General features: G+C 37.7%; 1 long non-coding RNA gene across 1 annotated transcript; it reads right to left on the bottom strand.

Annotated features, from left to right (window-relative positions):
- Positions 1 to 6996: 6996 nt before the first annotated feature.
- LOC146762131 (uncharacterized) lies at positions 6997 to 22511 on the bottom strand. Its single transcript, XR_014943036.1, has 3 exons — positions 22311 to 22511; positions 8293 to 8411; positions 6997 to 7132 (listed from the first exon to the last, which is right to left on the bottom strand). It is a non-coding gene; the product is annotated as an uncharacterized LOC146762131 (long non-coding RNA).
- Between the last annotated feature and the right edge of the window lie 1795 nt (positions 22512 to 24306).

Below are 24306 nucleotides of genomic sequence, written 5' to 3' on the forward strand. Positions count from 1 at the left end.
CATGCTTGTGGCTTTTCAGTGTTGCGCTTCTGACATCAAGCTCATTGACTTGCCACTGTATCTACATGCCTGTTACACATTCATGACCTGAGAAGAATTATTCTCATAAAATGGGTTTGATGTATAGTCTGAAGCAAGCATATAACTGACTGTGCCACTACTAAGCAATACAATTACAATTTTATCAGGCAACCTGTCAAAAATACTTGTTATATAAAGCTCAGTATTAGGTTCTCAGGTCTTTTTTATAACCTAAACCATTTCTGCCTACTCATCTTACAATTTACTCAAGAAGCACCCATTTTTGCATGTTGAATAAAATTGCAGCTTTGCAAACTTTGGCCCAGATTCACGGAAGTCTGTGACAACTCTTAGTGACATCAGAGGATGACATCAGTCCTTAAAAGTAACTATCTTTATTCCATATAGAACAGTTCTCGGAACCAGTGTGCATTTTGTGCAATCCAAGCAAACACGATCCAACTTTTAGCCAGCTTACCTTACCAATGTGGAATTACTGCATTAAAAACAAACAAACAAATAAATAAATAATAATAAAAAATCTTAATCCCACTGCATAAGTATTCTCCTTAATGGGATGGTAGCAGAGAGGAACAATAGTAACAACTTTTTGTACATGTTTATTTTCTCATTTTATATCTTGATCCACAGCTGGTTAAGTGCCATGGCCCCCTACCTCAGTAGTAGTTCATTCATATATGTATTGCAGAACTAGGGGCTTCAGTCTTGCATTTCTCTGTGAAGATCCATAGGAAGGAAAGATAGAAAGGGGAAAAAAAAAATAAAAAATTAGCAATGACAAAACAAATCTCAGTGTATTTAATTAAGTTAGAATTCTTGAGTAAGAAATAAGAAAGGCCTAATTGATTACTATCTTTTCAAGCATACAAAAAAATGTGATGCAAAAGTTATAAAGTTTTAAAGAACAGTAAATATGTGGAAACATGAACCTTAATCATGATTTTTGTACATTAAAAACTGATTCTTTGTTATGAAATGGTATTGGACCGATGGGGAATTGAGGGAACAGGGCTTCTTTCAGTGGCAGTGAGTCATCTCTGTTTAGTATAGGTCATTGTCATGGTTTTGTAATTTTGTAATTTTGCTATCAGTATTCCACATCATAACATCATGTAAAGCATGGATAATTTTATCGAATGTGCAGCTCACAGAAGAAAACTACATATCCCATAGAACATCACAGTCAGGGATAAGTCACGGGACCAGGACACTATATAATCTCGTTCCCAGGCTGGAGTTCTCTCAATTCAGACTTCTTGGAGAGTAGGAAGCGTTCCAGCCGTGTCGCCTAGAGTTCACAGTAGGCCTGTCGGTTTTCGGGGCCTATCTTTGTTTCGTTCAATTTATTAGCCTCAATTATATTATATTATATTGTGTTATCTTGTGTTCCGATATCATAATTAGTAAAATAAATTTTCCTCCTTAGATTGCTGCTGTTTTTATCCCATTCCCCTTTTTTCCCTTCCTTTCCGGGCCCAGGGGGCCCTACGGGGTGGCTCCCCCCTGTCATGGGCATAGGTAAATCTAGGTAACCCGTGACAGTCATAGCAGGAGCTGTTGCCTAGTTCTTACACTGAAGATTTCTGTGCCCTAAATCTAAGTTAATAACATGAAGCTATAGGTATGCCATCTCTTGTTTCTTACCATGAAGTATTTGCCACTGAAGAAAGGGGGATTGTTTATTTAAGTATGCTCGGCCTTTGCAATCCATGCAAGTTTTTTAGTATGTTACTACATGTTTTATTGGGTCAGTGAATTTTGCTTATGCACATCTTCGTCATACTAGTGCTGCATTTAAAATCCAGAGTGCATTTTTTATTTTTACTTTTTACAAACAAAGTGCACAAAAATGTGAAGCCAAAATGGCTTCCCTCTTTATCAATGAAAAAAAAAAATAAATGTCTATAAGGAGGGCTGAAATGTTATGTTATGCTAAATGTTGCAAAGGTGACTAAGCCCTTTAGCACTGACACAGTAATAATAAGTGAATTATCAGTACAGAATGAAAAGCAATTTACTTTAAAAATCAGAGTGCTTCTACAAATCCAGTGCCTAAAGCAGCCACTACTGTAGATTGTTAGATTGTGAAAGTAAAGTGATCAAATAAACCGTTCAGAAAATAGCAAAGTAGACATTTTCCTGTTGATGTGGTGGTTTGTGTTTTCCTTTTTAAATCTGTAGTTTCTAGATTACTGTGTCTGCTTTGAGTCCTGGACTAGTTCCTTTTTGAAGCTTTGTTGCGACTGCACAAGCTTGTTTATATTTAGTATAAAGCATTCATTTTGAAACTCCCTTTCACCTGCCAAAATGTAATAAAGTTTGTTTTCCAATATTACAATCTGAAGAGACCAATTTAAAAACTCTGTGTATAAATCACTGTAAAATATACCTTGACTTAAATGGAAATTGTCTTTTAACCTTTATGTAAATTGTGCTCACCCAAAGTTAAGAGTTTATTTTGCCTAACTTAATTTACTTGAATATTTATTTTGTAGAACATGGAGGCAGCTGTGTCTGAGGAATGTTTACCTTTTTTTTGTTAATGTTAATTTGTAAATTGTGTAATGCATTTTTATTTTTTAAATTATGTATATTTCTTTTTTTAAAAGCACAAAATGTTTACGTACAACTTCTTCAAATTTGTGTATATTGTCACTAAGCTTTATTCAGTTAATACAGATGACATGAAAATGTAAGAAGTCTTACATTTTCATCTGGGTTATTTTTACATAACTGATGTATTGCTGACAATAAATATAAACACAAAATCATTTCATGTGTTTTTATAACTGATGAAGTATATTCTTCTGCAATAGAGCAACAATAAAAAACAGGTTCCTGAAATATAAGCACCCTTTAAATAGTCTTCTTTTCTTTTTGTAAGAAATCAGTACTCATGTTCTTATTTTTAAATATCATTCTCTTAAAAAAATAAAGTACTTTCTGACATACAGTCAAAACCTGTTCTTGCGGTGTTATTGACATAAAAGTTTACAGTGCATATTTACTTGATCAATAAATATCCAATATATCATTTGCATTTAAAATTTTCTTACTTTACTGCCATTTTTAGGTCAGCAAAATCAACCTGTGTGTGGAGGATAAGGAGGATAAGGAGTGAATCCAAACAGTATGTCCCTACAAGGAAAAGAACAGATAACAAAATCCCCCTCCCCCAAATGAACAAATATGCTCAATGCACTCAATAAATTTGTCACTTATCTCCCAGTGTTGATTAGCCAGTATCAAATTCAGTCTATATTTTTTTTTTTCTACAATCAGGAATTTCTGTTTGCTTAACTAGGGAAAAAAAAAAAAAAAAAAAAAAAAAAAAAAAAAAAAAGTAAATTTGGTTTTATCATAATTGTTCAAATTCTGACCCGTGTTCTCCAAATTATTTTTTGTCGTGTTAATTTCTGCAGCATATATTTACATACCAGTCCAATTTTATTAATTACCTCTCCAGTAATCCTTCACTATTTACCCTTAACAAGTTTCAACCCAACTTCAAGAGCACACAATTCTAATTTTAGAGACGTTTCAGGATTTTCAGCTCTTCTCTATGTTATTTTCTTTTGCTGGAATCTACAGTAAAATAGAAATGTTAAACTTGTTTTTTCCACATACAATTTATATTATGAAGACTTTAGATAATACAAAGCTGTTCAATCCAGTACAGACAAAATTCTACAAACAGTTTAGAAAGATACTTGGAAGAACAAAAGTAAAATTCTCATTTCAAGCCTGTGGAAGTGAATTACCTACTAAGAAAATCATAAATTCTTCACTGTCAGTAAAGAAAACTTGCAGTTTGCTGCAAGTCTTATAGAGTAGTGGCTTAAATATTTATTTTAAAAGTATTAGAGGAATATAATCTTAATTATACAAATATAATGAAAGGAAATGAATTGAGAGCTAAATCGGGAAACTTAGATAGGCACTGTACATATTTTAGCCTTCTACTAATGTAAAGATCTACGATAATGATTTTAGGAATTTGTCCTGCTGAAATAGGTCTGAGCTGAAGCAGACATTCAGGATCTGTTTGGCATCACTGATAGTAATTTGGCTAAGATTATTTTTGCATCTTCTGGCTGTTTGCTTTGACACACCAAAGCTGAATAGAGTATACAAATAGCAGCTAGTGAACGGACAGATGATGAAGGAACAATCTGAATGTTGGGGGGCAGGAGAAGGGCTTGTGTTGAGCCTTTGTCTTTCCTTAACTGTTTATGGTTTAGCAGAGGGAGCATGCTTTTTATTTTGCTTGCCTTCATTTGGGCAGTATATCTGGCCATGCAGAGTGGTGTTCTCTAGTGATGTGCTGGCAAAGAATCTCCTATATGCCTACAGAAACTTGCATTTTTCCTATGTCTTGGTTTGATCTAAAAGTTGAGAGGCATATTGTGAGGCAAACCTTCTGCTATGTTTGGCAAATGTCTAGTGTTCTTAGTTTTTGTCCTTTTTGTACTCTGCTGTCCAGAAACTTTGCACTGGAAGATGGTTTAGTCTCACAAGAGCACGGCGGTCTATGAGTGGCATAGCAGAAACAGTAGTCTGCTGGTAGCCAGGCATAGCTGTACTTCAAGTAGACCCTGTCATGTGTAAGGCATTTCTAATATTAATACCCTCAGCTGCTTTGACAAGTTGATACTGTTAGATGCTGCCTCCTCCTGCTTGGCCCTGCTGGGGACATTGTGATGAAGGACCTTGAGGCATCAGAAGTTTCTAGTGAACAACATGCCTAACCACGCAAACCTCTACCACAAAGGCTGGCAGCAAGAGGGGCAACTGCACATGTGTCTTTTTTGAACTGTGGAGCTCAGAACAGGACACAGTACTCCAGCAATGGCCTCAACAGGGCAGTGTAGAAAAGTAGGATCACCTCCCTTGACTTTCTGGCTATACACTTTTTAATGCACCCCAGGTCAACAACAAAGTAAGTTGGAGCTAGACTTCCTGAAATTGCTTTGAAATAGTTTCACTTGAAATGTACCTTCAGATAATTTGGCCTCCAAATTGGAGTATTGCATAATATACATTGCTTCCACATTAACAACCCAATTTACTTTGGAGTGTAAAAGCAAAAACTCAGCCATGAGTGCTCTTATATCTAAGGACTCTTAATTGCTCAGTGCCTTTTCTTTCTGAACGCAGCTCTCTGTGGGATTCCTGAGCACAGGACTGCTTAGAGAAGATTGCAAAGAGTAGGTGGCATGCACTTACCCTTTCATGGTCTTGGCAGATGTTTGTCATGGGTCCAGCATGGAGCCTGTGTGCTGTGATATTGACATTTCACTGCTTCCTAAAAATCTCAGCTGTCCTGGCTTTTGCTGCTAAATGGTGAATGGTTCTGGCATTCATCATTTAGCAATAGTTAATGCTTTCCTGCTGGATATTTGAATGTCCATATTTAGTACAGTTTCTTTTCACATGTCTTGTAATGGCCCCTGCAGCTGTCCCTGAAGTGGTTTGCCATCTGTGAGTTGCAGTATTTTTCATAGTCCTCATCTCAGTAGGGGGTTTTTAAGAGTGAAATGGATGGATTTCCTGTTTGGAAAAGTAGGATCTTCTTTTTTTTCTGTGAAAAGTACTTCAGAAAGCACAAATGCTATTAACAGATTTGTCAGTCTGACTGCTTGCCAGCAGTTTCAGTGGTGGTATCCATTACAGAGATCCTCCTTCCTCAATCATATGGTGACAATGACCAGTGTTAGAACCATCCTAGCAAACTTCTCAGATTTATTTTCCATTCATGCCACATAAATTACTTACATGGTGCTGATTGATTGACTTTAGCAAAACACAGCAGTTACATAGGTTTCAAACTAACCCCTCAGCTGTGAAGGCCAAGTTAGTTTTATGGCAGCCTTACATTTGCAGTGATTACTTGAGGACATATGGGGTAAATGTAGTAGTGACACGTAGTGTGGTTAAGAAAAAAGCCCTTCACCTTGTCACTGTAATGAAGCTGAAACTTAGTTACATGATCATTATAATCCATTATATTGTCTAGTGCTGTTATCTATAGTCAAAGAAATAATATTTTAAACTATTCAAGATTGAGTCTGGTTAATTATTATTATGTGTTTATGCATTCACAACTCCTTTCACTTATGAGTGAAAATAAACATTCTCGTCCATTTGAGGGGTTAGTGGCTCACTTATGCATTTTAATTTTTAGCAGGTTGTATTCAGAACATAGTCCTGAAGTTTATTAGAACTATATTCCGGAATGGGAATAGTCAAATGAATGAATTCTTGTTTATTTCCAAAAATACCTTTTCTAGTGTAATTATATTTCTTTAAAATGGCACTACTATTCAGTGAATATCAGATCAAGTTTGCTAGTTTGCAAATTAAAATTGACAAAAATAGTTACATTATAGTCACGTTCAGACACAGAATCACTACTGTGCTTGAAAGTAAGCCTTATTGACAAAAATAGTTACATTATAGTCACGTACAGAAACATAATCACTACTGTGCTTGAAAGTAAGCCTTATTTTTAATCCTTTCCTTAATAACTGTAAAAATATACCCCTCTTCTTACCTGCACATCATAAGCTGTGACTTAAATCTCAGCTTTTAGTTCTTCTCTGTGGTGTTCATTGAGTTGCATACATGGAAATAGGGATGCAATTTGAACCTGTGACCAGATTTAGTTAAGGGATCTGTGATGCATGTTTACAGTTTGGTGGTTGCATATTTTTGACGGGTTATGCTTTATGGACTGCCTAATGAAGTCTTACAAAACTTCTCCCAGACCAATCCCAAACTTATTTACTTAACTTGCACCCACAGAAAGATTATACAATCTATCACAGAAAAATGAAGAATGACAAGTCTCGTATTGTGTCTTGCTTTCATACCCTAGATCTGTTTTTCTTAACAGCTTTCTTCCTATGGCCCCATTATGTCTAGCTGCTTGAAAAAACAGCAGGTTTTAAAACCTACCTGGAATTTTTCTGATTTTCCACTGATTGCTGTCAAAGCCTTGATTTTCTTTTGATGTGTCTTCCCACTCTTAATATCATGGTTGGAGAGCAGTAGCTTGCAAGATGACATCTTACAAGTATCTGGTGGTATGCTATCAAATGCAAAAATATGCATATTTAAAATGTTTTTTAGGCTGATGTAATTTTTTTCCCCCTTTATTCAGTCAAATCTGCACTTATGCATTTGGAAATCTTGAGGATACACAATTCTACATTTTTATGGTTCACCCACATCATTTTATTGCCTTTATATTAATCTTTTTACCTCCTGTTTGCTTTTTATACTTGCTTTGTGTTGATTTTCATTGTAAATTCACAGTAAGGGCTGTTTCTCCTGTTTGTACACTTTCAGCACAATGGAGAACATTCTCTTTGGAAACCTAAATGTGATATGAACATACATATTGATTAACAGAACACACTCAATATCTACTATTTTTCCAATATGTCTGGGTTGAAAGCTTGGTGAATTAGCTTTCAGGTGCTACCTATTTGTGAAGTCCTTGAAGACTTAGTCAAGTGAAGAATTTCCACCAAATTTTCTGTTCCTGCAAATACTTCCACAGCAGAAATAATTACATTCAAATTTCTTAATACTCAGTGTATTATATTACCTCAAACACATGATAATGATCTGGCCTTTATTAATTTTTCTATTGATTATACCAATGACTTGAAATTGTGAGTAGTAGAGATGATCTCAAGTTATTTTTAAAACAATATTTCTGAGGTGCATATCATCCTACACATTATAATACATTGCTTACTTCAGGTAAATATTCTGTACCTAATGACAGAAATCTCCACATGTGAATTTCAAAACTGATTTCATTTATAGCACTACTATTCCACAAAAGTTAAGATATTTTCATTATTTATCCTGATTTGAATCAAGATAAAGTCTAGAACACTCCAGCTACTCACCATTGAAGAACAGTAATTCTGAGTCATAGATTTTCTCTATTTGAACTAGAGAGCTGCACTTGAATCTCCAGGAGGCTGAGGAAGGTGTATACCCCTTTCCCCTTCACTGGCTTCTTCAGAAAGGACCAGCCCTTGTTAAAATCATTATCTTCAAATAGGCTCAGAGGGGCACAGAGATAGTAAGACTAGCTCTTAGCCCCAAACCATGAAGTACTCATTATTAATACTGTCCCTGTGATCCACTAACAAAGAACCAACCTCCCATAAAAGCCTGACTTTCAAGATGGTCCAAACCTGAGAGAAAACAGTATCTCTGGCTTAATGGTACCTGTTATTTTAAGGATTACATTGCTGCCTTCCTCAGTGCTTTGTTTTTTTCAGTCTACAAGTATGAAGAGCTCTGCAGCTTCATTTTAAGAGTGGAAATTCGTCACACAAGGTTTTGCTCTGCAAAGGAGAGGAAAAAAAATAATTAGCTGGCAGTTTTGTGACTGCCTGAAGTTGAATTTAATGAACTGCAGCAAAAGCTTTCTGCAACATTAGAACAGCAGCTGGAGCTTAGCTTTACATATTTGCTTTAAATGGCCTCCACTTACTAGTTGATGAGCAAAACATTAGTAGCAGCCTTTTGTTTGGTTTTACAGAAACATAAAAGTCAGCTCTGACAGCTAAAGCAAAAAGTTACTTGTTAATCTTTAGCTTGCTCTCCACTCAATAATAGTGCCAGAGAAGCTGAGGCAAAAGTCTAATTCCTCACAATTGTAAATGGACCTTTTCAGAAAGGGAAAATATTACCTGCATTACAAATTACTGTGCATCACCCCTGTTAGTGCTTTCTCAAAATGAAGTGTAATTTTCAGTACAAGACTTCTGTCTGCCACCTTACGTTAATGAAATGGCACTGCAATTTGTTTCTCTGGAATACTTCATGGCCCTCATCAAAAAGCCTGACCACCATTTATTACAACTGTGGTTATATTTAATGACTTGATATAGCATATAAAGATTTCTGCTATTGTGTTTTTATGTAGCTATAGTAATATTACAGAGATAAGAAAATTATGTGTGAATGATAGAAACAGCATTTCCATTGTTTACAGCTTTTAAGTCTTACTTCTTTAGTGGCTGCTAATTACCATACAAAAGTTCTACATTAATGATATTAAACTATGTGTTTAAGAAGAAAACTTATATATTATAACTTAATAAAGAAGAAACTTAAAGTTTCTTCTTTATTAAGACTCATAATTTCTCTAGCAGATTCTCTGTACTTTAACTGTACACTTAATTGCGTTCAAAAAAAATCAACAAGACCTCTAATTCACTGAGTGCACATTTAAATCTTTCAATCCTCACTGCTTTTCAAAGGAAACAGCCCTTCTAAAAAATAAAAACAACAAAACATGAAAACATCTCCTTTTGTCTTGCTGGCAATATTGTACAAGCTGTGCCCTCAGACACATCCATACCCATGTTTCTAACTAACCCTCACATCCTGGAAGTCTTTGACCCAGCTGAACCACCCATTAAGAAGAGCATTAGCAGAGGAACACAAGTTGAATTAGCGGGAACAGAATAATATGTCTGAAGTTAATTAGTTTTGATGTCTTTCTTCATGTAGTACAGCCACAGTTTTACATAAATAGAAGTAAAATGTTTCATGACTCTAACATGATAATGTAGTAGAGAGAAAGACAGGCCTGGTACAATAGCTCAGTCCCTGAGCAGTAAACACTGGATGCAGAGAATGGTCTATGAGTGGAGGTTGCTGAAAGAAAGGGGCACAGGGTGGCACTGGAGGCCCCACAGCTGTAAGAAACTCACCTATGGGTAGTTAAAGAAATGGAGACCTGGAGCTGGACAGAACTGGTTTTAGGGGTAAAAAAAGGGAACAAACAAGTAATAATTTATGTAATGTATGTAAAAGACACTGTATATAGAAAATGAAGGTGTGATTAGCAAAGGCATGAAAGTGTGTTGGCAGATATAAAAATGACCCTGAGGCAAGCCTGCTGTGAAATAAAGAAGCTATCAACACAAACATCATATTCCTCACAGCAAATGGCTCCAGATGCTGATCATCACCACTGATATAAACTCTCCCTCACACACACACCTACTGACACCAGCATGAAACCACCAAGCTCAGCAATGAAAAAATGGGCATAACACTAGAGAAGGAAGCAGGAGGCAATGAGTCTGTTTAACATTCTTAAATGGTTAAGATCTGGAGTACTAAGAGTCAAGTTGCTTCAAATTCAGGTATACTAACAATAAGATTTTGGCTTTTTTAGGTGTGCATCTTCTTTTCCCATGAGGAAGTTTGGAGTGTAACTCAGCTGCAGCAGCTAAGAGATTTCTCAGGCAGAGGGATGAGAGCAAAGGATATGTAAAGTCTTCAAACATTTTAAAGTTTATGTATGCCAATATGCATTCTTGGCATATCAAATTTAAATAAGAAACAGAAAAGCATGACAAATAGAAATGTTCTGGCTCCAAGTCATTAGAGAAATGTGTAAAAGGAAAGCAAGAGTGCCATTACCTGAGGGAAACATCTTGCTATTTTTAATGGAAAAGTTCAAGATAGATAGTTTAATTTGGAATAGAAACAAAAATTTAGAAATTACCACATCCAGGCTATGTGTAAGAAACGTGATGACAGAAAAAAAGAATAAAAAGTGGTTAATGTTGAAATGTGATGTAGGAAATACTTACAGTGTGCACTGCCATAAGCAAGGCTCTTATCTGTATTAAGATAGCAGATGATGTGTCTCAACTGAACTAATACGCTAATCATCCAGAAAAATATTCAATAAGGATGCAGAATTTGCTAATGCTACGAAAAAATACAACAGAAAAAAAACACCAAAACAACACCTGAGCACATGTGGGAAAGAAACCTATGGGCTAGTTACTGAAAGTAGTAATATTCTGAACAACTGGAACAAGAAGTGCCTGGAGTGAACTAAAGAGTGACTGAGAGTTGCTGTAATACTGCAAGATAGCAGTGGGGGACAAATAAGAGTAAGAAAAAATACATCATAAAGCAATGAGCCACAGCAAGATCTGATATTATAAAAGACATAAAGCATGTGCTTAACTTGGGAAACTTCCTTCACCCAGGAGCGAAGCAGAATTATTTCAAAATAACTTACAACTGCAATGGTAAACAGTCAAACAGAGCCTTAAAGTACGGAATTGAACTGGTGAAGACAAGGATGTCACAAGCAAAGATTGACTTACTTAGTAATACTGAAGAGCCTTTTCTTAGGAAATAGCTAACAAGTGAGAAACAGCTGTTTGAAGAACAAAAATGCTAGTTTTTACAACATCCAGGAGGATTGCTCATGTGTTCAGTCAAGCCAGGTATTCTATGCAGAACTTGCTGGGTGAGCAGCTGTATGTCAGCCACTGTATCTAGCAGATATAGGTGGCTTTTTCTTTTGTGGAGACCAACTTGCTTTTGAATTTATGTTATCATCTCCTAGCATCCATTGCTCTTCTAATGGTTCCACTGTGCATGAGTGTGAAACAAGATATGTCTACAGAGAACGCCTTTGCTATAAAAGATGAAAAGCAGAAGCTCTTGCCTTTGCCTTCCTCATAATATGATTTTTCCTTGGGCGTCAAGGGTAGCTTAGCATGCAGATGAAATGTGCCAGCTCACCAGCAGCATGGTGGAAAGAATCTTCTGTGCTGAAGACAGCTGAACAGCAGTCTTTTGAAAGAAGGATCTGACGGAATGAGAAATACAAGCAGAATTCCAGCAAATTCAAATGTTCAGTCTATATTCAGAATAAGGCAAGCAAAAACATGCCACAGAAGTACAAGAAAACAAAAAAAGACTGACATATGGGTGAGACATACAACCTTTAAAAAACACCAGGACAAGAAAGCTTCTGTATAAATATCTTTGGTTTCTAAGACTAAAGCATGCTCTTTCCAGGAAAGTAGTGGAAGTCTCATCTGGTGAATCATTCACAACAAAATGCCTGTAGCAGAAGAAAGTAGCCTGACAGGCAATGCTGCTAGCTAGGAAAAGCACTCAAGCCTCCATTGTTAGGCAGTGCTACACTGTTGAGAAAGATGTGCAAAATTTACCATTATAAAAGCATTTTTCAGTTCCTTCTATCCCTTTTTTTCCCCATTTACCCTTAGAGACTTCTTAAAACATCGGAAGATGAATCCCCTCAGGATTTCTTTGGCACGGCACATCAAGGAAGCAGAAGGAGGTTAAGAGAATTATGGACAAGAGGAAAGATAAATCTGGGGGGATGAGGATAAAAATTGAGAAGCAGAAACAGAGAAAAGTCTTGTAGGGATGAATTATTGATAACATTTAGGGCATAATTCTAGACAGTTTTGTATCTAACCAATTGTCAGACTCTCAAATGACCATAGAGGTCAATTTCTTTCATATGCTATTCCTCTAATGAAAGCATCATTATTCAGTGTGTAAAACAGACCTAAAACACAGTGAAAGTACAACCTGATAACATTATAACATCAGCTGTAGATTTTTAGGTGCTGAAATGAAATAGGATTGAAAAATAACTACATTCCACCACTGAGCTTCATTTGTACAAGATTTGCTTCCTGCAAGGTAAATGCTATCCAAGTTGGCATCACCACATCAGTATATCAAATTAAACTGACTTTTTAAATGAGCTTCTAATTTGTTGGCTGAAAGAAGAAAGTAAAATGGCATTATCTGCCACATAATATTTCCCTTGTTGCCAGTCTACATCCAAGCAGTTTTACCTCATGGCATATACTGCCATGATATGATGACTTAATAGTAGCTTATCTGAATTAGCACAATTTTGCTGGCATTGTCTAGACTATAATTAGAGCAGGCTATTTCACGCACTGTATGCTGGTTTTATAACAAACATATGTGAGACATCTGGGATGGGGAATCCAATGCATTAGTAAGTAAGCTAACAAATTCAGACAACATGTTGTAAGTTTTCCAGACTTGGCCTTTATCTTCATCTAAGAGGGCAATGTAAATTTTCCTGGAGACTTCAGAAGAAGAGTGTGTAGCTACATCTGAATGACACACTATAATGTGATGGAAACTTTTTCTCTCAGAGAGTGGTCAGGCACTGGAATGGCTGCTCAGGGAGGTGGTGGACTTGCATCCCTGGTGGTGTTCAAGAGACATCTGGAGGAAGAGCCATGAGATACAGTTTAGTAGCTTAGTGGTAGCAATGGTAATATGAGGACAGTTACACTAAATGATCTTGTTGTTCCTTTCCCACCTTGTGATTCTATGATTCTATGAAATGAGGTATGGAAAGGGGTTGATCCTGTCTCCATCTGTTCTGGTCATTTGGATGCATACAATACACCTGAGCTCCCATGTGTTGGTCCTGCCTTCCCACCAGATGCTCAATCACTGGTTCAAGCTGTGACTTAGCATTTCTGCTACAGACACAATAGCAAATAACAATCCTATGTCACAATCTTTCAACAGCAGAAGCCTGTTTCTGTTTCAACTCAGAAGCCTGTTTCTGTTTCTTCAGTTATTCAGTTTAATGCTACAAGATAAGATGTTAAATTTCTAGTTTGGTTTCACCCTCAGACCACCTTTAATAAAGTCCTCTTTAACACTCCAGATTCTCAGGTATTTGTCTCTCAGGAAAAGTAAACAGTAAGTTGAAGTAAAATAAAGTTTCAATCTGCAGAATAGGTCCACACAACTTTATTTCTCAGACCAATTTCTCTATGGTCTGGTGAGCACAGGGAAATGCCACAATGGTTGGGCACCAAAATCTAAGTCCAGGTATGCGATGAAAAGAAGTATATCAGTGCAAGCCTACAGAAAGTAAAGCTACAGCCAAAACACTGGAACAGTTCATTAGCTATGATATAGTTAGGGAAAAAGAAAAAAAAATGTAAAAACTTAGGGGAAAAAATGTTTTGCTAATTAGCTCAGCAGAAGGCTGGAGCATCAATACAAACATTCTGGAAAGCATGTAATAAATGACATCTCAAAAGATGAAAGAGATGTCATACTCACTGAATTAAGGATGAACAAAACTCATGGTTTACCCTGACTCATACTAAGATAGAAAATAAGGCAATTAAGTAACCACAGATACTTCACAAATCCTTCTCGCATTAAACTCAGTGACTGTTTCAGATTGTTTCTTTCTCACTTAAAAAGAGGGGAAAAATAAGACAGAGAGAAAGAAAAAAAAAAAAAAAAGAGAGAGAGGTAATAAATGATAATAGTTGGTTACATGGCAAAACAACAGAATTTGCTCAAGCAGTACCAGGCTGGGAAGATCTTAAGTGACTCAGGAAACAAGATGACAGATGACATGAGGAAAGAAACAACTGACAACCAAATTGCTTACAATTTTTTTCTTTTATCTTACAGCATGCACTAGAAATTGCAGTTCCAGTGAACACTGTGCTCTGAAGGGCAGAAAGATGCAACAGTATTATGAGTTCCTGAAGCAACAGTGGGAAAAGCCAGTCAGGCAGAAAGCCAAACAGAAAAAAAACCTCTCAAGACTGCATGTTTTTCTTGTCCAACACTAATGATTGCCAGAAAAGAACAGTGAGAATTAGTAAAAGCAAGGACAGACTGGTGCAAAATCCACAGCTATCTCCCCCCAGAGGCAATGTCAGAGAATTTCAGATTCATCAGCTGCGATTGCAACACAGAATCTGCAGAGAATTCTGTGCTATCTTGACAACTGCTTAATGTAGACAGGAATAAACGAAGCATTTATTCCAATTACAAGGGAAGAAATAGTCATGGAAAAAAAAAATAAAAATCAAGGCCATAGAGGATCTTTTTTTGCCTGATTTTATAACAGAATTAATTGCAATTTTACAAAGGATTTTTCTAAAGAATGTACCACTCTTGACTATAAAATTATATAATGTGAATCTCTTTGCTCTCTTGTTCATCCCTCGCTCTGTACAACAGGGATTCACATTCCACCTTGTAAGTGCAGGCAGAGGTCGTGCACTGACTGTCGATGATGGCTCACCTTGAGGCAGTCAGCATTTCCCCAGGCAAAAGCTAGGTGTGCACAGAGGCACAGCACAGACTTTACAGGGCAGTAAACAGAAAGCTTGTCTGGTCCCTGAGGGTATTTTTGGTGATGGTTAATGGAGAGCTAATGGAGAAAACGCAGCACTCTGAATACAGAATGTGCCACATTCTCAGTCCTAGGGAAGATACGAAGTCATGGTTCATCAGTAGCTCAGATGGACCCACAAGTCCCCAGAGAGAGAAATAGTGACTCAGGCATTCTCAGAAATGCAGGTGCTTTTCCAGATGTCATTGTAGTACAGACAAGACCAGCAAAATATTCCTAAGAGAATCTGTGAACATTCTCTTAGACTTCACATGTACATTCTATAGGACTGATTAACCTTTTGACAATCATATATTTGTACTTCGATGTACTTTTTCAGATATATAATGTATGGAATTGCTCAATATCTTTTTATATAGTTCAGTCAACCCTGCTACCCAGGCCTTTTTTACTGCTGTGAAGGCAATAAGCCTAGTTATTAAAATCCTGTTGTGTGGACTATCTATGTTCTTGCCTTAGAAAAAGAACAAAGACTCAACAGTTTCAAACATTTTTCCCTTTTCCATTAAAGCCCCCTGTAGTTTGAGGTAAAAGCAATTTAATAAAGCTTCCTTCTGATGTTTTCAGCTAAAAAAAAAAAAAAAAAAAAAAAAGAAGAAGAAAGGAGAAACTTCAGAAAAGTTTACCAGAACACTAGAACAAATTAAGGGTGCATTTTATCTGTCACTTTTCTGATGGATATTAGCCATTTTTACATTTCATCAGGCCAATTATCCAAAAGGAGAACTATCACTGAAAAAACTGAACCAAAATGACTTCATCGTTTAACAGGAACAGCATCTTCTCAAACATTACCATCTAACTTTCATTTATTTGAATCAAAGTGGGACATCAAAGACATCAAATTAAGAGCAAAGGACCGTAATTAATGAAGTAATGGTCCAAGAAAACTGATCAGTCAAGGAGAGGTGCAAATGAAAGCAATGAGACTCTAGCGAAGTTTTTAGTATCAACATTAGGCTTTATACACCAAAACATGAATTGTAGAAAACTTTGCAGAATTTTCCAAGTGTTAATTATAGCAATTATTTAATTGCTGAAAATTTTACTTGTCGTTTAAAACTGATCTGACCTATGCTTTAGGCTACTGGAACTATCATTGTGTTATAATGTCTTGATGCAAGGCCATGGAGGAAGAAGAAAGATTTTTATCAGAAATATTTCTACATATGTAAATTGGTTTTAGACTGTGTATGTCCAATCTTTTTCTAGGTGACTATCTTTCGAAACTATGCTAATAATGCAAATAATAAATAGCTGTATGAGCAAATGCAAACAGTACTGCCAGGTGTCAGAGCTAGTGAGTTGGTCTCAGAGACCCAAGACACATTTCCTAGCACAAGATATTAGTAAGGTGTTGAGATATAGAATCAGAGAATCATACAGAACCAGAGAATGGCCTGGGTTGAAAAGGACCACGGTGATCATCCAGTTTCAACCCCCCTGCTATGTGCAGGGTCACCATCCACCAGACCAGGCTGCCCAGAAACACATCCAGCCTGGCCTTGATTGCCTTCAGGGATGGGGCATCCACAACCTCCTTAATAATAACACATTTTCAAAGGTGCTTGCTTTCCCTTTGAAGACTTAACAGTAACAGCAGTTCTATATTTTCATACTTAAAGTAGGCATCCAGCAGCAGCCTTGGCTCTGCCTGGCTTTTTTATGGGCCTGAAAAGAAGTCATGTCCACAGAACAAGCTGCTGGTCATTTTCTGAAACGGCAGGAAGATTATTTTTCATTTTTAAGCTTCATATTACCAGTGAGAAGCTCTGCCTGCATTTACAGGCACCTTTCTCTTATCTCACACATCAAATAATCCCTCAGAAATAAAACCACAAACACTAGCAAGCAAAATAACATCTCTTTTTACTGCCAGTATTAAGCGCTGCACAATTCAGAGTGAAAAGCCACAGTGATTAAACTGGTATTAATCCAAAGCCTGACATGTACAGGATTAAAGTTAAGACCAAGGAGTGACATCCCTTGGAGCAAGGTGAGGTGGGACAGTCACTGTTGTGCCTGGGAAGGATACAGATGCCTTTTGTTGGAGGGTAGACCTAGGAATGTTCATAACAGGGAAACAGGTGGGACAATAACTTTGACACCCTCTTTAAAAACGTGAGCTCCTACTGTATGTGAACTCTACAGATGCTCACTTTATTTCCGAAGTTTTGTTACCCTTTCTTTTTGCCAGCATTACTGCAAAGCACAACAGCTATTCCCAGTTCTTTCCAGATCTGAGCGCCCCTGCAGAGGATGTGTGAATAATGAGCGGTACACACATTCGGATGGAGCTGAAGTATCTGTCCTGTCCTCCCTTTCCTGCTGTTGCCCATGTTATTTTTGCTTTATATTTCTCTAGAGAGGACACGGGAATTAAATGATGTCTCTGATTTTCCTAGATTGCAAAGCCACTTTTGAACAGAATACTCTCCAATCTCCCCAACAAATTACAGTAAGCACCTGCTAAAATGAATTTTGCCAAGCTAGTCAGGCGATCACAGCACTGACACTGAACTGTGTGTTGGGCTTAGCTTGGAAGATAGAAGAGTATTTGGCAGCAATAAAGAGACAGAGCACAGTGGAAAAAAGGTGTGTGTGTGTGGGGGGGGGGAAGGGGGGGAAGAGAGAGAGAGAGAGAACTGAAATAAACACACAGAAATACTACACGTTGTTTGCATGTTTGAATGCTGTCGAGCTTCGTCCCACCGTCTCATTGCCTCAAGGAAAAGCACCTACAAGCAGCTCGGTAACCGCAGCCGGCACAGCAACTGCGGGAGGGCTGCAGGGACGACGTTGTGCCTCGAGGTGGCGCTGCTGCCCCGCTACTGCCTCAGTGCTGACCCGTCTTGTCCTCATGGAGCCTCAGAGCTTCACGCCGCTGCTGTGGCTGTAGCCATCCCCAGTGACACCACCCCAGCCCTTCTGCTTCTCAGTTGCTGATTCAGCAACGCCTTGAGGCGTTGATTGTAACTCAGCAGCGCGCAGACATGTCCCTTCTGAAATCAGATCAGCACACGTGGTAAAAGCCTACTTACGGCACAGCAATCTGGAGGAAAGGCTGCAGTAATATACTTCAAAAAACTGGAAGGAAAGTCTTAAGATGGAAGGAAACAAAACGCAGTGCAGTTTTCTGAGGTGATACTGCAAAGCACAGCACAGTTCACAGCACTTAAGAGAAGGAACAATCCTATGTACTGCTGAGTAGTTTCCATGAATAAATGAAAGAAAGGAGTAAGGATCGCAAACATGCTCACCATATCAATCATCCTGCTGAAACCTCACTCCACATCAGTCCGCCCCCTTTCTGGCACAAAAAGAGTTAGAGTTAAACACACCTCCTTTTCCTCCTTTGTCTTTGTTGTCATTCATCTTTATTGCCACACTTGAGCATTTCCAGACGCATGTCTTATATTGAAACTACACCATTTGTTCTCCAGCTCTTGTTCTCTAGGTATATACCCTCATATTGAGGAAGAAAAAAAAAGAAAAAGAAAAAAAAAAAAGAAAAAAAGGAAAAGGACATCTCTCTCCTCATCTGATTCAAGCTTCCATGGCCTTAAGTAGACCTTATTTATTTGCTCATAAACCCAAGTTAGGTAGCTGTTCATTCATCCATCCATCCATCTATCCACCCATCCCATAAGAAGAAGGTACTCCCCACCCCCCACTTGCCATAACCTTCTCAGGTTGAAGAAATGCATTTTTCTGTCCCCAGAATAAATGCAGTCAGTAATTTACTTTCTTGTATTGAATTCAGAGGAATTCAATGAAAAACAAGACTAAGCAAAACGACAAGGCTTCAAGGAGGGTTTGAGAAGATGGATTATTGAGCCTGGGGAGAAGAAAACTGACAGAGAATCTAATTGTAGTACTCCTCTACCCAAAAAAGGGTCCTAGAGAAGATGCAGCCAAACTCTTCTGATGTGTATTGACATGAAAGGAAAAATTCTATCCTGATAACTTTTCCTCCTATGAAGGGCTGAGATTTCAAACATTTTATTAAATCAATAAACAATAAAATATTATATTTGTATTAAAATATCCTGTAAGTCTCTGGAACATAGTTTTAATATTGCTATTTGCATCTTTAAATATGGTTTCAGAAAGTGAACAGCTTTGTTAATACTACTGCTGGGAAAGCTATTTATAACCACAATTCCACCACAGTTCTGATCAGTATTCTGAATATTTATACTAGTTCTTCCTCTGAGCATTCTTCCAGACATGGCAAGAGCCACCCAATCTGTACCACACACACACACACAGTGTTACCTTGCCCTTCTTTTCTTCACCCTCCCCTCATACACTACTTTGTTTTTTCCATTAAAAGCCCTTGAAAATACACTGAAAACTGCTGAAAAGCCATCTAAAAAGGAATGAGCAGTCATTTTGGTAAAAACACGTAACTTCTCTACACTGTTAAACCACCTGGTGCTCCAAGGACAAAGAAGCCGTTCTGACAGTCGGCTTGTCAGCTCCTATCCATCCTGTGAACAAATAGCTCTTCGGGAAACTATTCCTTTGGCACTGACTTTGCCTCTCTCTAAAGAGGAGACATAATAGAATATCGTAAAAACGCCCTCTTTCAATCTCTCTTGAAATATTGGACACTCAAAATCTACTTGCTTTTCCTTTGTAACCCTCATTCTATTTCACTGGGCTCACAAAAGCATGCTGATTATGACTTGATTCTTCAGATCCCCTCTTTTCACCCGAGAATACCCTGTCTACAAGCAATAGAGCACAAGGCTTGTTTACACAGAGGCTGGTGTGCAGGGGCTGGGGCCTGCATTTGTGTTTGTGCAGTTTGTTAGCTATGCAGTGGCTCCTGGAAGGAGAGTTTGCACTGAAGATACCTCTAAGGCCTTACATACTTAATTCTTGGATGTAGGTTGTACTCCTCCAAGGGTAGGAGTGGAGTAAATGTCCAATTCCAACCCAACTTTTCAAGCAGGGTTTAATTTGCAAGGGGAAACTCAGTCTGCTTAAAACTGCAAGTGTGTTTTTAAGGACTGTGATGTGCTTACATAACTCACCCTCAAAATCATTGGTACTCACAGAGATAAGTGCTCTGGATAAGCTGAATTATTTTTTCAGCAGAGGTGGATGACTGTGTTATACTGGTGAATCTAAGCAGCCTTTCCAGAAACAGATAGGGGATATAGCTTGCAATAGGGATTCTCAGGAGGAGCCAGAAGGGAGAATTTTAGTCCCTACCCAGTATACTTCTGTAGGATAAAACGTATTGTAAGACGTATATGATATAGAGAATGTTCCGGTCCAAATAGATCCATCTTAAATTTCTCTGTAAACGAGGTAATAAAGCTGCTTTGCCACCCTGTCCTTCAATCATTACTAACATTTTTTACCACACCTAACTGAAGGGTGACCTCAACTGCATGTCTGAAATGGATTGCAAGGTACAAGAAGGATCTCTGCTAGGATAAAGTGGGCATCAGTTTCTCAGCCTGTGGAGCTCCTTGCAGTCCAGAGGGGCTGGTAGTACAGATCTGTGACCAGAGCTTATCTGTTCACTGAATAAATGTCAATGCATTTTGCAGTGTTCTTCTATAAATTGCATTCTCTGACTGGTTTCCTAACATATTTTAGAGTCCAAAATGAGGAAAACACACCTATATACTAATATCATAAAGACAAACAGGTTTTCTTTCCTTTTTAAGTCACTTGTTTTGTCTTCTGGGTTGAGTTAAAAGAGTGAGAAAGAAATAACTGGAGTTGTATTTTAGTGTCAGCTAAAGAAAATGCAATTTTCTAATATTAATACCTGTGGGGTTTTTGTTGGTGTTTATTTTGTTTTGCAAAACATTTTTAATCTGCCCTAATTCCAAAAGCATCCCATGGAGCTATGCCAACAATAGATGCTGACTGGCAAGTAAATAAATACATACATACATAATGTTAATAGGAAAGATTGGCATTAATATCAGGGATTTGGAAATGCTACATCATATGAACTATATTCCTTATTCAGTGGAACAAAATGAAGCAGTCAGAAAGCCAGACTCCTTTATCAAGTGCTGTTAACTACCTAAAAAGTTCCACAAGAGGGCAGTAGGTACTTGGCTTTGAGAAAGAAATGACAGGGACCTGCTCATATGCCATCCTTTTCGCTCTTCTTTTCTTGTTATTTCTCTCCAAAAAGGTAATGAATGCAAACAAGCCCAGGCGGTGGGTAAAAGAGCAGCTCCAGGAAGCCCGGGCTGCTGTGCTGCTCCAAGCTAACAATGTAGAAAGCAGCTACATGAAGCACAGGGTAACTATTAGGGAAGGCTATATAAAAAATGTGAAATATGGTTCACTGTGCAGCTACTTAGGAATGTATTCACTCACAGGAAAGGGGTGTCTTTTTTATTTCTGGTATCATAGATTTTCTGTGGAATACTTAAATACATACTTAGGCAATGATTATGAGAGCATACTTATAGGTAGAATAGTTCAGTAATTATCTCAAGAGCACTGTAAAAATTAAGCTTGTGTAGGAAAAGGAATTTTTTTTTTTTTTTTTTTTTTTTTTTTGGAGGGTGCTATCAGTTCATGCATAAAATTGGTTTTGCAGTTTTACTATAGAATCACAGAATCACCAAGGTTGGAAAAGACCTAAAAGATCATCCTGTCCAACTATTCACCTATTACCAATAGCTCCCACAAAACCATGTCCCTCAACACAACATCCAATTGCTCCCTGAACACCCCCCCCATGGTCGGTGACTCAACCACCTCCCTGGGCAGTCCATTCCAGTGCCTGACCACCCTTTCTGAGAAGTAATATTTCCTAAATTCCAGCCTGAATCTCCCCTGCTGCAGCTTGAAACCATTCCCTCTAGTCCTACACTACAAATTTTACATTATCTGTCCACAAAAGAAAAAAAAAAAAAAAAGAAGATGGGTATATCTATAGGATTGCATATGTGTGTGAAGAGATGGGGGGATTAAAAGGGGAAAAAAAAAAAGAAAAAAAAAGTCTTAAATTTTCTGAAAATTTCAGCAAAATCCAAATACACACCAAAACCAAAACTAAGCGACCAACAACCCAATCCCCAACCTGCTCCATACCCACCACTGCCCCCCTGCCCCCTTCCCTTCCCCTCCCCTCCCCTCCTCCCCTCCCCCCACCAGCCCACCCCGCCTTTAGGAAAAAACACCAACAACTACAAAACAACCCCAAAAGAGAAAACTAGAAAACCAGAAGAAACCCTACCAGTTCTTCAGCCATGGAAAAATGGAGTTTTACTAATATCCTTAGCTGTCTGCATTCTATGCTTCCATAAAGCCTGTAGCTCATGTGAGAACTTTACAGGCCTGCACTGTGACATCTCCAATTCTCAAGCAAAGCAGAATTACATGAAAAGTTCCGATGTGTCGTCCTGGAACAAGGGAGAAGAGAATTCTTCTTATTAACCTGAAAAAAAAAGAAGAAAATACACCTTAATGGTTGCAACGACACTGAGAAAAACGCAGGTGTTTGGGGGTTACTTTGCTCTATCTTTAGGGTAAGAAGTCAGATTAAACGTTAAGTAAATCCCTGGCACCAAGAAGAACAGTCTGTTTCTAATACTGGTGCTTTGATTTGGCTGAGCCTGTGTAAGGGGCCATGTCAAGCATGGCTGAAATTCTTTTGATTTACACTGAAGCAGACGAAATGTCTGACTGTTAACATTTTATTGCTAATGAACTGCCGTGCTGAACATGGTTTTTCACCACTACCCTGTTCTGTGTAAAGACAGGCTCATTTCAGCAGAGATTTAGAAAGATGCTGGGATGCAGTGAGAAAAAAATCCCTGAAGCAAATATTTAAATACTTAGACTGCCTGGTGAATGAGGAGATTTGTTCAATTTTGAAAGCGATTTAAAGTTAGCTATCATGGATGTCAATTAACATCAGACCAGCTGTAAAACATCTGCAAATGACACATGGGCTCTCCATTCCCTTCAATGCTTTTGGAAATCATGTTATTTATCATTACTTGGGCATGACACTTGCACAGGCAATCCCCCTGGCCCCTATACCTGCAGAGACAAACCTTCTGTTATATGTCTTTCAGATTCTCTTCGATATTAACTTCCAGAACAATCAAATGAACAGTTAAGGAAGAACCACAGAGGAAATAAAACGGGCATTTCTGACCTTTTTTTTCTTAAATCAGCAGAGGAATTGTGCTACAAGAACGGTGTCATCAGTGAAGAAGAAGCCATCTGGACAGCTCTAGTCATTGACCAGTGTTCTGCCCTTTTGAGGTGAAGTCTCAAAGCCTCATCAAAGAATTTTGAGATAAGATTTATTCTCCAGCAGAAATCTTGTCACATATCATTTTTTGAAGAAACTAATGATTCAAATAACTGTGATCTGCAGCTCCCAGTGTAAAGACAGGACTTAGGAGAAGCCAGAGAAGAATTTTAACTGGACAGACAAATACCTTTATATATGGCACTGTTTTCTTGCTATATACTGATTTTTTTTATTATTATTATCATTATTCAATTATTTTTTATTTTATTTTATTTTGTCTCAAGTCTCCTTTCAATGCCAGCATTGCACCAGGCCAAGATCACTAACATGATCTGGAGGATTTGTGTTAGTCCTTAGCTACCTGTTCTTCAGTCACATAGTTTGACCACAGATAAGCAGCAGACAAAAGCACATCTACAGTGCCTTTGGATACAGTTCAGTACAATTAGTAACTGTGTTCTTGGTTTTTTGGTTTTTTGTTTGTTTGTTTCTTTTAATTAAACTTGCAGGACATTTAAAACAATAGTAAGCAACGATTCATGAAATCTTTCTCCTCATTCTTAAAATCACTTCAAATTTGCAAAATTCAGGTATTTTTCAAATGCAAAGCAAGAGGATCCCTGGTATCCATCCTCTCTTCAGTAAATTTTTTAAATGAAGTTTTCTAAATATCTGCTAAAGAAGTTTCATGTTATATCACCATCATTTATATGTCTCTTTTAGCTGGTAGGATTTGCTCACTAATATATTCTCTTTCTCTTAGAATGTTTATGGTTGACAAGTGTATCTACTTTTCATAATCCTCCTTTCACTGAAAAACAAAAGAGCTCCATTACACATTGTAGGGAAATTTATATCATGAGTTACTATGCTTTTGCAATCATTAGTAGTTTATTTTACTGCCACATTGTTTGTAGCAGACTGCAGGCATTTGCAAGACTTGAGTGCAAGAGAACATTGCTACTTG

This window comes from Coturnix japonica, chromosome 2 (genome assembly GCF_054131305.1).
Source record: "Coturnix japonica strain WE chromosome 2, WE-NBRP24, whole genome shotgun sequence".
Taxonomy (NCBI): Eukaryota; Metazoa; Chordata; class Aves; order Galliformes; family Phasianidae; genus Coturnix; species Coturnix japonica.